General features: G+C 42.2%; 1 long non-coding RNA gene across 1 annotated transcript; it reads left to right on the forward strand.

The window, feature by feature from the left end:
• The first annotated feature begins 5,539 nt into the window (after window positions 1-5,539).
• Window positions 5,540-6,856, forward strand: LOC116420378. The gene is made up of 2 exons (XR_004230656.1): window positions 5,540-5,747; window positions 6,750-6,856. It is a non-coding gene; the product is annotated as an uncharacterized LOC116420378 (long non-coding RNA).
• The last annotated feature ends 6,774 nt before the right edge of the window (window positions 6,857-13,630 follow it).

Raw genomic sequence — 13,630 nt, forward strand, 5'->3', positions numbered from 1 at the left:
TGAGGATGACATAGTGGAGGCAGGCACTTAGGATGACATAATGGAGGGAGGTATTGAAGAGACTCCTGATATGCTAATGATGTCTAAAATGGATAAAGACCTTTATCCCATCAAACATTAAGAGGGAATGACTATAGCCTAAGGCAGTGGTCCTCAAAGTGTAGTCCAAAGAATTGTTGGGGTCTCTGAAACCCTTTCAGATGGTCTACAAATTCAAAATTATTTTTTATTCTAATATAGTAAATAGCTATAAATATAACCCATGTGAACAAAAACTCTTTGAACAGATCCTCGATAGTTTTTTTTTTTTGTTTTTTTTTTTGTTGTTTTTTTTTAACAACATGAAGATACTGAGAACAAAGGTTTGAGAACCACTGGCCTAAGGTCTAAGATATAAGACCTTTATCCTAACATTAAAAGGAAATTATTATAACCTGAGACAGAGTAACTGAATGGGACAATTAAGGAAACTGGGTCAGGACATTAAAAGAGAACTGTGGCACAACAACTCCTGGTCTCTTTGTGGTGCCGAGGAAAAATTCAAATTGATGTAAACAGATCTTTTGGGGAAATGTTGTAAACTGTGTCCCTTTAATATTTGGTGGGTCCTGAAACTGAACTGTGTCCTTTTTAATTTGTGGGGGAAAGGTGATTCAGGGTCTCAAGCTCTCCTCTGGGAGGGGCCATGGCTTTCCCAAGATAAATAATCTGTTTTTAATTGGAAATTTTTGCCTAAGGCATTTTCAACATTGAGAGGCTCAAACTCCCAGTTAAGTAATCTCATTCAATTTTGAAATGAATTGAATTGAAAATCAGTGTTTCAGGAGTTGGCCCCAGGCTTGGGGCAAAAGATCAAAGCAGCCCCAATATATCTAGCACTGTATGCTTAGACATCTTTGCAGATGTTCTAACAGGATTTTGCCCACTGCTGAAAATATGTTCTCAGTGTTAACCCACCTTTGCTATATCCCTAACAGGACCTTGCCCACTAAGAAGGCTGTTTTCCTAGCAAGTTGTCTTCTTAGTGTAAATAAATCCCATTCTTTGCCACAAACCTCGTGCCTGTATAAGGTTTTGCAAATTCTTTTGCAAAGCCTGCCACTGGCCAAGGGGATCCCATTGCTGTTAGGCGATCTCTTACCCTTAATTCTCACCCCTCATCAAAATGGCTAGAAATCTTTATGCTGTGTGGGGCATCAACCCTTACATGAATTAAAATCAGGGACTCTCAAGATAAAAAGCAAAAAAGGATTTGTTATGATCTTTTGAGAAAGGGCAACTCCCAACAAAGTGTCAGTAGAGGAGTGCAAAGTGCAAACTGTAAAACACAAGATTATATAGACTCTAATTAGAAGCCCCTACCCCTTCTGACTTTTCCTCCCAGGAACAAAGAATACAGTAACACACTCTTTACCATATTAGGTACTTAAAATGCTAATGAAAAGATCTGTATGGGGAAAAGGAGGAAAATGTTTGTTTATCTAAAATAATCAAACATTTGCAGGTTTTAGTTATATCTCAACCTGTTATGAGCCAGAACTTGAAACAAGGTAATAGCTCAATGGAATTGATGGAAGCAATGCTTGTGTGCTTGTGTTTGCACCTTTAAGAATTCACACATTAGCTCACACATTGGAGTTCACAAGTACTGGAGAGTCACAAAGTTAACTTTGTAACTTTGTGAATTCACACCTCCCTTAATCCCACTCTCAGAGGAGGAGTCAACCTTTGAGAGAGCATAAAAACAGCTGAGCTCCATCAGCAGGGTCAGTTGAAAAGACTGAGAGGAGAGCATCAGTTCAGAAGAAGCCAACAGTCGGAGTTGAGCTAGAGCCAGGAGTCACTTCGGAAGACTGATAGAGTGAGAGTCAGTTTGGGAGATTGAGAAGCTAATCTACAGTCGGGCAGAACCAAGATTCAGAAAGAGGCTGAAACTAGCAACAAGAGCTCTTGGAACCAAAGAAAGCTAACTGGCCTATTTTGGAAGAAACAGTAAAGAACTACTTTAATACCTGGCTGCGTTTCAAGTGATTATTACTTGGAACTGAAACTAAGGCTGCCTCAGAAAACCTCCCAAGAAACTTGCTCTCAGAGAACAATCATATATTATACAAAGAAGATAACACCACACAACCTGTTATTGCAAAGGCTCAAATCACAATTAGAACATAGGTCCAGGCCACATTCTTATGAGAGGTCTTTACCTCTCATAAGACTTAAGTGTAACCCAAAGTTATCCCATTCAGTGCAACTAAAAGCAGACTACTATAGTGTCTACAATTAGATAAGTACTAAGAGGGGAAGGAGCAGAGCTACTTAGGCTTGAGCAAGGAGGTACACTGGTGGTACCAGCCTGGATCTTCTACTTTGGGATGCTCAGAAAGCTAGAATCCATTTTGGATATTTTCCTTCTCTGCCAGAGCTCAGTCCTTCCTTCTCTTTCTCCTGTTTTTTTGATCTAACTCTACCAGTTAGTAGCTCAGGTTGCTTTGACTTCACTCCTTCCTCTCTACGTCCAGTCCCCAGGAATATCTTTCTTTTTGGGGGATGGATCCTCTCTTTCATTCAGATTCCTAAAGGGAAGATCAAATCCCTTATTACAGTGTAGTTGATTGATTGCAGATCTAGACAGATGCTGTTCTCACTTACTTATGACTGATTCTACTGCTCTTGCCTAAGGAAGGAATTTACTTTTATTTGTAGGGACTGGCATAATTGGTAAAGTTCCACACTTTTACATGAAAATGCTCTCAAATCTAACAGTTTATGGTCTAGGGATCCTTACCCCACCTCTCCTTGAGCCAGCACCACAGAACACAGGAAGAATTGGAACTTTCTATAAAAGAAAAGTAGTTTCAACAAACATCTGAATTGGGGATAAGCTTGGTAAGGTCAGGAATGAATAAGCTGGATAACATCAGGAATGAAGCTAGGATACTCATTATTACCACTATTATTCAATTTTTATTTAAAAACATTAACTCTAGCAAAAAGAGAAGAAAAAGAAATTTGTTGCTGTACGGGAGCCACCTGCCAGTGGCTGCTGGAAGACTAACTCAGACCTGCCAGAATGGGTCTCTTCATCTGAGAGGATGAGATGATATAAGGAGACTGAGAGGCGGTTATATTCTCAGACCTCTTCACTGAGAGGCAGTTGCATTGTTTGACCTCTGTCCTCTTCCCTCTTGCCTCCAAATTGTTTCATTCCCAAACCACAAGGAACATATGCAAAGGCTTGCTTTGCTTTTTTGCTCATTTTTTAAAAAGCCTTTGGGGTCTGCCTTCAGGGCAAGGAGGTTCCCAGCTTCCTCTATAGAACAGGGACAGACGGACAGTGGCTGCCCATGAATGCTAAGATCCCTATGAATCTAAAGGCAGTGGCTGTGGAAGGTGACTGCCCTGGGCAGAGCCCCACCTCAGAATGCAGCTCCACTGTTGGTCCTGGGTCACTCTTGTTGCTTGTGGGTGGCCAGGCCCTGGTTTGGAATCTCTGGTGTTTTGGGTTACACTTTTACCTTTTGGCATTTGTGTAACTTCTCTGCTGATCTACTTTTAACCAAAGCAGAGCAGTCAACCTTTGGAGAGTCCTCCCCAATTTTTACCTGTGGAGACCGGCACCCCCCCTGGTCCACTCAGCATCGCTAGCCTCCCATGATCTGCCTCCCTGTCTGTGCTGGCCTCCTCCCACCCAATCAAGATAGATCTTTTTTGGCAACTTTCCAAATTATATTCTGCTGGTAATTTGTTGTACCCTCAATATTTGTGGATCCTACCAGTCAAGCACTATTTCAGAGGCTGAATGTGGTAATCAGTGAGGTTAGAAGGGAGATCGGAATGAAGAGTGTGTCCTCTGTGCCATCTTGGCTCCGTCCCTCCACCTTCTTCTAGAAGCTGTATTCAGTCACAACCAGAAGCAATTCTGGTCCTCTGGGCCCCTGATCCTTGTGATCAAAAAGGGTACAGTTCCTCCAGATCCTTATACCTTCTTGCCCCAAAGTACTCTTCCCTTCCCTAGAACTGGATCTCAGCTGTGTGTAGGAGCCAATGGGCCCCAAACAGCTTCCAGTCTTTCATCCAGTGCTAGTACAGGGGTCACTTCCAATCTCCTTTTGACAAATGACCGGGTCCCCTTATTGTCTCTGGCTTCTGAGCTCCAGAAGGCTCTGTGGCTTCTGCTGTCACCATTTCATCCATTGAGTGGCATTTCATCCACATGGGCTGCAGGGCAACCTCAGCCCCCATGTTACAGATCTCTTCTTCCAACCTCAGAAGGGGTCTTGGGATAGAAGTATATCCCACCTTGATCTTTTATTGTGTCACCACTTAAGAATTTGATTTGAGCTGTGCATTTAAAAGGGAATTGTGAGAGAGCTTGGCTTTGTGCTTCCTGTACTGTGCCATGTAGCTAAAAACTTTGTGAATTGCATTGCTGATCATTTGAGCTTTCAGGAAATATGGGAATGAACAAAGGGAAATGCACAAATTCCCTTGAGTTGGAGCATTTTCCCCGGCTGTACCCACCACCTTCAATATTCTCACCCTTTATCACCCCTTCTTGGCTTTCTTGGCATCCTTCACACCCCAGATAAGATTCCATTTTCTACAGTAAGTCATCCTTGACCCCCCTAATTCTAGCCCCTGCCCACTGCTTATTACTTCCACTGCATCCTGTACATAGAATGATTCTCCAAAGTTGTTTGCATGTTATTTTCCCCATCACTAAGCTCCTTTAGTACAGAGCCTGCATTTTGCCTTTCTTTATATCCCCAGCATTTACTTAGCTGAGCTCTTGACACATAGTACCAGAATTTTATTGACTGACTATTCTGGATCTGTTTTTCACTAATAGTTTTAGGAGGAAATTTATGAAATCACTTGGTAGAGGAGACTGAGCCAGAAAGGCGGGTGTGGTTCCCTTTTGTCCAGGCTCAGTGCAGAGTACACAAATATAATTGGGGGCGGATTCTCATGCCTGCCTTGGTGGCCCTCTGTCCCTTCCCACCCGTTCTGATCTCTTGTTTCCTCAGGCCTGGAAAAAAGATCCTGAGAGCCGCCCTTCCCCCACAGCACCCCGTTCTGTTTCTGCACTGGGGGTTGTCAGGATCCAAGTCCTTTTCAAGGACAGGGGCTTTGCAGAGGCTGCTGAGCTATTGTGCTCTTCCTTTCCTTGGAGCCCAGGATCCTCCTTCCTTGACCTCTCTCTTCTGCAATGTGTTCTCCCCCTCCCAGTTTCTACAAAAGAGCCGCCCCTCAACCACCTTAAGCAGAGCTCAGCTGCTGTCCCCTGTGCTTAGCCCCTGTAGCCCAGCCTTGGGAATTTAGGACCCTGGTCAGCGCCAGGCCTCCCTCCAGGTTGAAGATGAACTGTGGTCCCCTCTCCTAGCGGGACTGGATGATGAGGGCTAAAAAAATGACATGGGGGGTCACAACTGCTTTGGGGCTAATGTCCCAGAGCTCCCTCCCCTGTCCTGTACACTGCTCTCTCCTCCCTTCCCTCTATGCTCTGGGAGGAGACCCACCCCTGGTGACATCACAGGACCGCCCCTTCCCAATCACCATTTATGTAAGTCTCTTTTGTCTGGAGATGAGGATGTGCTGGGACCAGAGAGGATGGAGGTCCTTGGGCCCTTCATCCAGTTCCCTACCTTTCCGCCTTCACAGCGATCCCCTCCGTTACCCCCATCTTCCCTCATCTCCGGACAGACTGATCCTGAGGGTCCTGAGGAGCCTAAGCCACAGGGAGTGAGGTAGGTGTCCCCTCCCTGCCCCTGCCTCAGCCCCTCCCTTTTTTCTTGTCTCATTCCAGCCTTTCCATGAAGCCCCTTCCTCCCCAACTGGCTTTCCTTCCTGCCCAGGAGGATGGGGGTAAGGGTGGCTATGAAAGAGGTCCTGGGAGTACCTTTGTCTGTCTATGTGTGTGATGTGAATGTAGCTAAGATCCTGGGCGTGTCTGTGTCTTTGTCTGTGGGGAGGAGTGGGTGTGGGTGGGTGGGAGTGTGTGTGTGAGCGCCTGCAACTGCCTGGTGCTTTGTGCCTGCTCAGGGCTCAGGCTGGAAGGCTGCGGTTTGCGAGGGGAGCGGCAGAGACCGGCAGCGAGGAACCTCTGGGGCGCTCCCTCTCTCCCTATCTCGGATGGACGTTTCCACCTTTTTTTCCTACGTTCCCCAAGTCCTAGGCCTGCTCTGGAGGCTGGGGCCCGCCATTCAAAGTAGGGTTTTTAACTCCAATTTTTTTGTACTATCTTACACCTCAGTGATCAAAGGGAATTTGAAATTTTGCTAACAAAGTATATCTTAATGTACTAGAATCCAAGCTAAAATATGGAATTATCTTGAAAAAAAGAGAATGATTATTTTATGTCTAAGGATCTCTCTTTACAAAATAACTCAACTTTAACTATTTTTTCTCTTAAAAATGTATTTCTTCACTTGACATAAAGACACTTTACAAACATTTCCCTTCCTTCTCCATATCCTCTCTTTTTTATGGTGTCTTTTAATTAAATGACATTTTGTTGTTGTTGTTCTGGTTACAACTAGCTTATGATGAAAAGGATGTTTCCCTGTATCTTGCTGGGGAACAAAGAGGGGGATGGGTCCCTTAGCCTTTGAATGTAAATGATTTACAGGCTGAAAGAAGAGAATTGTTTTAATGCTGGCTTCTCTCCTAAAGGGTTTTTATTTGTCATAAGGTGGTTGAGAGTTTGGGTTTCTTCCTCTGAAAATTTTCTGTACTTATCTTTTGAGTAGGGGAGAATGATTCTTAATCCTGCAAATTGGAATCTGTTTCTTCTATATCTTGCATATGCAACCACCCATAGAGATTTTTGCTGCAAAGGTCTTTATCCTCAGGCAAGTGTTTTGCTTCACATTTCAACTGCATTAGGACCTTTGGGCTCTTTATAAAGCAGGTTGACTCCTTTTATGTTCTGTGATTTTCTCTGTTCCTTGTTCTCCAAGTCCCTTTCCTAATCCTGGATGGGTTTTTTCCTCCTCTAATTTTATGATTCCCTTTTTACATCTAACTCATATATCCTTTTCCAAAGTTTAATAATGGTTTTGGAGGTGTTATGAGCTATCAAATTTCTGGCAAACTTCTTTTCCCATCCCATTATTAAAATGCCAGTCCCCCTGCCTGCTCTCTTTGGATTTCTTACGCACTAAGTTATTTTATTTAATTTACTTATGTAAGTTGCACATATGATCTTTTCCAAAGATTGATGTTTCAGTTTTCAAAAAATACACATTATTTTCTGGGCACCTATGTATTCCACAGGGCATGAAGTCGAAATTAGCTTCTTTTCTTTTGAGTTTCCAAAATGGCCTCAGCTTCTTACCTACTGTGTTACCCTCAAGAAAGTTATTTAACCCTGTTTATCTAAGCCTCTTTTTTCAAATGAACAACAGAAGGAAATGGCAAACCCTTCCAATTCTTTTTGCCAAGAAAAGTCCCAAATAGGGTTAGGAAAAAGCAGACAGGGACTAAACAACAATATGGTTTCAAAATCTTAGATTTTTTAGTGTAGTTTGAGGTCTGCTCCTGATAATTACTAATCCCAACCCTTCCTTTCCTCCTTCTTCCATTTCATTATGTCTGTTTACTGGGTGTTTTCTGTTTCTTAAATCACCAGGGTTTCCTGTAATTTTACCCTCTGCCTGTGAGGTGCCTGGCGGTAAAAATTTTTTTTTTTTTTTGGAAGGAAAAAGAAAATTGAACCCAGTTTTTGATGCAATTTGCAACACCTTACTCTCTCCTCCTGGAAGAGGGCAGGTGATGGTGTCTTCTCATGTATCCTTTTTAGTCTTTTACATTTTTTATATTTTCCATTTTTGCTTTGCTATTCTTTCCATTTAAATTGACTTTGTTTTTAAAGTTTTGGGTGGTGGTGTGTGTGTGTTAAAGTTGATAAAAGCTCTCTCTCTCCCTACAAACACACACAAACACACACACACGTATTTATATATAATGGTTTTTTGGCTTTGGTAATTATGTTGTATTTTCCGAGACTGTCTCTGCTTCTTATACCAACAAAATTTTCTTTATAACAATATAGGATATTCTACAACATTGGCATACCTTCTTAGCATTACCCACTTGAGAGCATCTACTTTGTTTCCCAGGTCCAGCTGTCCAAAAAGTGCTTTATAAGTTTTTTGCAGTATGTGGGGACTGTTTTCTTTTTTGCCTTTCTCAATGTAATGGATTATTTTGTTTTAAAAACTTTGGCATTTTAACTATCTTTGGATTCCAAAATTTCCCAGGGGGATGCTCTTTAATTTTGTTATGGTTCTCCCTTTATTCAAATCCTTCCCCATTTTGGTCTTACCTTTGTTGTTTTCTTTGTGCTGTTCATCCTTCTTTCTGGAAGGGGACCAATGGCATCTAAACTCATGACTTGCAAGTGGTTGCATTTAAGGTGAGGCAGAGCGCAAGGTCACCAGCCCCTCTCTGCTCCAGTGTCCGGCCCATTGGCAAGACCTAGGTCGGCAGACTGACCGTGGCACAGTAGGCAGCTGGAGCCCTTTGTCTGTTTAAGCTAAGGGCATTTCCACGTCTCCCTTTGATCCCGGGAACAGTAATTTGGTGATTTAAGGTTATGGGAAAATGGGCAAAGGATGCCCTCTTTGGCCTCTCAATAAATAATAATAATAAAATAACAATGTAAGGGAAGAACCTCAATTTCGCCCAGAAAGAAACAACTGGGACGCCCAGTCAGGGCCCATAAAACTCAAAACAAGTGGGGTTAAGCAGGGCCTTCATTTTGGAACCTCCAGTGAAAAGCCGAGTGATTTGGGTTCCAGGATTTGTCAAGTAGCTCCTTCTGAATTCCAATGGCCTTTATCAATGTCTGATTTTTCTAAGAAATGCTACACGAACTGGATGGAACAGAAGAATTCAATATCGCAGTTTGTTTTGAAAATATAAAATAAATAAGTGGCCACGAGACCAAAATATCTATTTCCAGACCAAAGACATGTTGGGGAGGTTGATAAACCAAATTTTCATTCCTTTGAACAAACAAGGCCTTTGCTTTGAAAATAAACTATACCTAGTTTCTGCTATACTGTTTTTAAGTTTTCCCCGGAAGTTTTTGTATATAGTAAAATTATTTTTCCAAAAAGATGGGATTTCTGTATTTCTCAAACAGTAAAATATTATGCACATTTAATACTGTGTCTTCTATACCTAAATCATTCCACAAAAACACTACTCTATTACTTCTTTTTTTTTTACATATTTATTCATTTATTTAAACAAATTAAATATAGAAAAAGAAAAACAAAACAATAGAAAAACATTGTCATATGCACAAAAGAATGTGAGAGGATTTAAAATATAAAATAATAGATTTCTAGTTCAAACAATCATGTATTTAACAGTACATGTTTTATTCAGAACTGTCCATCTATTTTTTGCTTCCTCTTAGGTTCACTTTTGTTCTCTGCTTTGCACTTTTTACATTTTTATTTTTTCCCATTTTTGCCCCCACAACATCCCACAAGATGGCTACAATTAAATTCTGATATATTTGTACATAAATCCATGCATACATGTACGTGGATACATAGATACCTTTGTATAAGTATGCAAATACATATACCTAGACATATATATTTATATGCGTCTATGTAAGATTGTAGTATGCTTGTTTGATCGGTTTCTCTGAAAGTAGAGAACATCATCCCTCATGAGTTCAAATCTTTTTATATTTTTTGTAAATCTACCATCTGGTCATTTCCTACATCATGGCAATAGTTTGTTTTATTATTTCTTGGTCTCTCCTAATTTCACTGGCTTCCCCTTGCCAGTTCTAACCTTCAAAGAGTCACTTTCTTCTTGAGAACTCTGGATCTCCTCTTCGAGTTGGTTGACTTTCTTTCCATAATCCTCTGGATTTGGTTGGATTCTTGTTTTGTTTTGTTTTTTTTTTTTTTAGTTTTTCCTCAATCTCTCTCATTTGATTTTTAAAGTCTTCTTTGAGTTCTTCTGCAAAGTCTTTCTGGACAGTAGACATTTACCATAACTCTTTGGAGTAAGGGAAGCTTTTCTCCTTCGGTACCCCCCTCTATTGATAAATCCCAGTGTTTCCTCTATCTGAAGTTGGATTCTTTCCCCTATGCTTGCTCTTTTTTTCCCCCTGAGGCAATTGGGGTTACATGACTTGCCCAGGGTCACACAGCTGGGAAGGTTGGGTGTCTGAGGCCACATTTGAACTCAGGTCCTCAGTGACTTCAGGGCTGGTGCTCTAACCACTGTGTCACCTAGCTGCCCCCGTTGCTCTTTTTTTGAAAATAAGAAAGTAATTGTGTCATCACCTAGATCTGAGAGGGGGAGATGGTGCCTCTGTCTCTGGATCTTCTTTCAGTTTTACCCTCTGACTTGGAACTCAAAAACCAAGAACTCCACCCTCCTGTAAGACAGCCAGCAGCTACCCTGTGCCTCTGCTTCTGCCCTCACTGGGCATGTGCTTTTCCCTGCTCTCCTAACAGCACAGCTGAGCATGACATTCCTTATCAGCAGATATTCCAGGACTTCCTTATCAGTCTTCCTGGCCTCAGATCCCCAAGTACTGTCCCAGGAGGGAAAAGTCCCCTTGATTGGGGCTGAGGCCACCTGGAACCCAGCAAGCCCCAGGGCTCCCTGGTTCTTTCAGGGGAGCTGGCCTGGAGATGTTTTAACTGGTCACTCCTCCAAAGTGGGGTCTTTTTTCTGGACTTCTCTGGTTGTCCTAGGAAACCCTTATTCTGCTCAAAGTTTTATGCGTTGCTCACTTGTCTACATGAGCTCAGAGGTTCAATTTTTTTTTTTTTTGTTTCTGAATGTTCTTCCCTACTCTGGCATCTTCCCACATTCTTCCCCAGGAGTTGTTTTCTTCAATGGATTTTTGTTCCTCCTTTTCCATCTGGCAAATTCTACTTTGTAAGGTTGTTTTCTTCACTGAAGTTTGGTACATGTCTGTCCAAGTGTTTGTGCTTCATTTAACCAAATGTTAACTTTCCTTGTTAATATCTCTCATTTCTCCTGCACATTTTTCTTCTCCTTCTCTTACACATTTTAAACATCCCTTTGGAGTCCTTTCAGAAGGTTTGTTTCAGAAGCTAAGCCGGAGACCAATTCATGCATACATCAATCTGAGGCTTTAATGTCGATGTTCTGTCATCATTATTTTCGTTTGATTTTATGTTTTGATCTTTTTGACCTTTAATAGCCTTCCACAGTCAGGGCTTATACAGGGCAGTTTTTCCAACCTTGTTGCTCTAAAGTTGACCTCTTGGGGTATAGTGGGCACTGTCCCAAGTTTCTTAAATCGAGAGTAAGGGGCTTGGCCCCTGGCTTGCTGCTTCTAAGCCTTGAGGGCTGGTAACTGCCCTGCTATATCTGGGACTCTAGGCTTAATGTGGCCCATTAATTATCTGACTCCAAGAATTCCCGTGGGCAAAGACATTTAGGGGACCTTCCACATCCCCCTCTCATAACAACCCAACATATAAGAGGAAATGCATCAAAGATGCTCAACATATGTCAATTGGATTGAAATTTATACCCTTTGTGAATGGAGGGCAAAACTAAAGAAAAATGAATATTAAAGCTAAGCCCAGGGAAAAGAGAGAGAGAGAGAGAGAGAGAGAGAGAGTGTGTGTGTGTGTGTGTGTGTGTGTGTATGTGTGTGTCTGTGAGAGAGAGAGAGATTGATGGAGAGATTGAGATTTGACTTGGAGTCAGGAAGGTGCATTTACAGCCTCATAGGTTTTAGGAACCCTGAAAAGGTACCTTACTGCTTCATAAGTCAACCTGTTGCTTTGTGTCCAGTGGTGAGAGTCAGAAACAACTGCCTCCCATACTTACAATTTGTGTGACCCTTATCAAGTTAACAACTCTCCCTTAACCGTGCCAGGTTCTAATTAACTCAATGCTGGGAGAGGGCCGGGTTCCTGTTATGTTGAGAGGAAACACTCTTGGAAGGACACAGACCAGCCAAGGAATGGCACACATTATAGTACACCACAATGGGAAGGTATTGGATTCCACAGAAAGAAGCAGACCTCACCAGCATGGAATATATATTTCAGTTTCTCAGGATTACTGGGGCAAATTGTGTTGTATAAGAAAATTTACACATGAGACCACCCCTGTGACTGTTACAGGAGAGACTGGTAGATCCCCAAATATGCATCGGGCCAGGCAAGCTATTACGGAGGAGCAGGACACAAAAGGTTAAAAGCCAGAGTGACTGGCAATCAAGAGCAAGTTTTACTTTGGGTTACTTGGAACTGTTCTTCCTATTGCCAGTAAAGGTCGTTTTGCATTCTCTGTGGAATTAGAGGTCCTGCTCGTATTCCCTTTCATCCACCCCACAAAGACATTTGGGAAGGTCCTATCTCAGACACAACAGCTAGAGTTTTTCCACAGGGCAGATGGTGAACTTAGAATGGACGGAGAACCTGCAGAAGTTCAGTGCAGTGGCAATGAGCTCTTTCTTTATCCTTCCCTGGCTGCATGGCATCCTCCTCCACAATGGCTTCACAGCAGTTTTCTGGGGATTCCATCTAGGTGGTTCAAGGGTAAGAGCACCGGGCCTGGAGTCAGGAAGACCTCTGTTCAAAGCCAGCCTCAGGCACTTAGTAAGCATGTGACCTTGGGCAAGGACAAGTCAGAGTTTCCAAGGCAAGCGTTCCTTGCCCTTTCTGCCTCTTCAGCAAGCCTGACTACCCATCTGAATGCGTCCCTGATCTTTAGAGTTCCCTAAGGGCACTGGGGGTCCAGATGATGTGACCGTGGTCATTTGCCGGCATGGGTCTAAAAAATTTAGGCCTTCCTGACTTTGAAACTGGCCCCCCATCCTTAGTTCTTAAGACATAGTTCAAGCATCAACTATATCATGAAGCCTTTCTTGATTCCAACTGCTATAAGCCTTGTTCCCGGACTGCCGTGCATTTTGCATTTGCATTTTATTCTTCATGTACATTTATACATTTTCTTTCTTATTAGAACCTAAGCTTGTCTTGTTAGGGACTGTGTCTTTAATAGTGTTTACATCTCCAGAACCTAGTAGTATGATGTGCATGTGCTTGTTGTTTGTTACTTAGTTTCTGTCTTTGTATTGTGGCCCGCACATTTTGGAGGAAAAAATCCACAGCTATTGACTGAATGAATACATTAATGAGTTGAAGGTTTAAGCTAAAGTAATTATAGTGATTACAAGTATAATTTTCCTCAGGTATCACTTTATTCTTTCATTTATCCTAGCTAAACCATGTATTCTCTTATAGTTTAATTTACTCTGTGGTATGAAGTATTGATCTTCTATCAAAATTCTGCCAAACTGCTTTGGATTTATGCCATCTATTTGTTTTTTACCAACTATAGATAGTTCTCTCTTTCTGTAAGTGGATTGTTGGGCAAACCTTTAGTCGAGCAATTTTAAAGTAAAGTGAATTTACCCCCGGACTTGGCTTCAAGGGAGAAAAGGAGACAGGAAGGGAGTCATGAGTCTGGGAAGGGAGAGGGCCAGGAGATGATTCAAACACACATGGGACGCCGGGAAATGAGAAGAAGGAAAGGATTGGGACCAGGGGTGTAGCCAGCCCCACCCCCCAAAAGGAGGGACCGGGCCCTGTGGATTGAGGGA

This window comes from Sarcophilus harrisii, chromosome X (genome assembly GCF_902635505.1).
Source record: "Sarcophilus harrisii chromosome X, mSarHar1.11, whole genome shotgun sequence".
NCBI classification, from domain to species: Eukaryota; Metazoa; Chordata; class Mammalia; order Dasyuromorphia; family Dasyuridae; genus Sarcophilus; species Sarcophilus harrisii.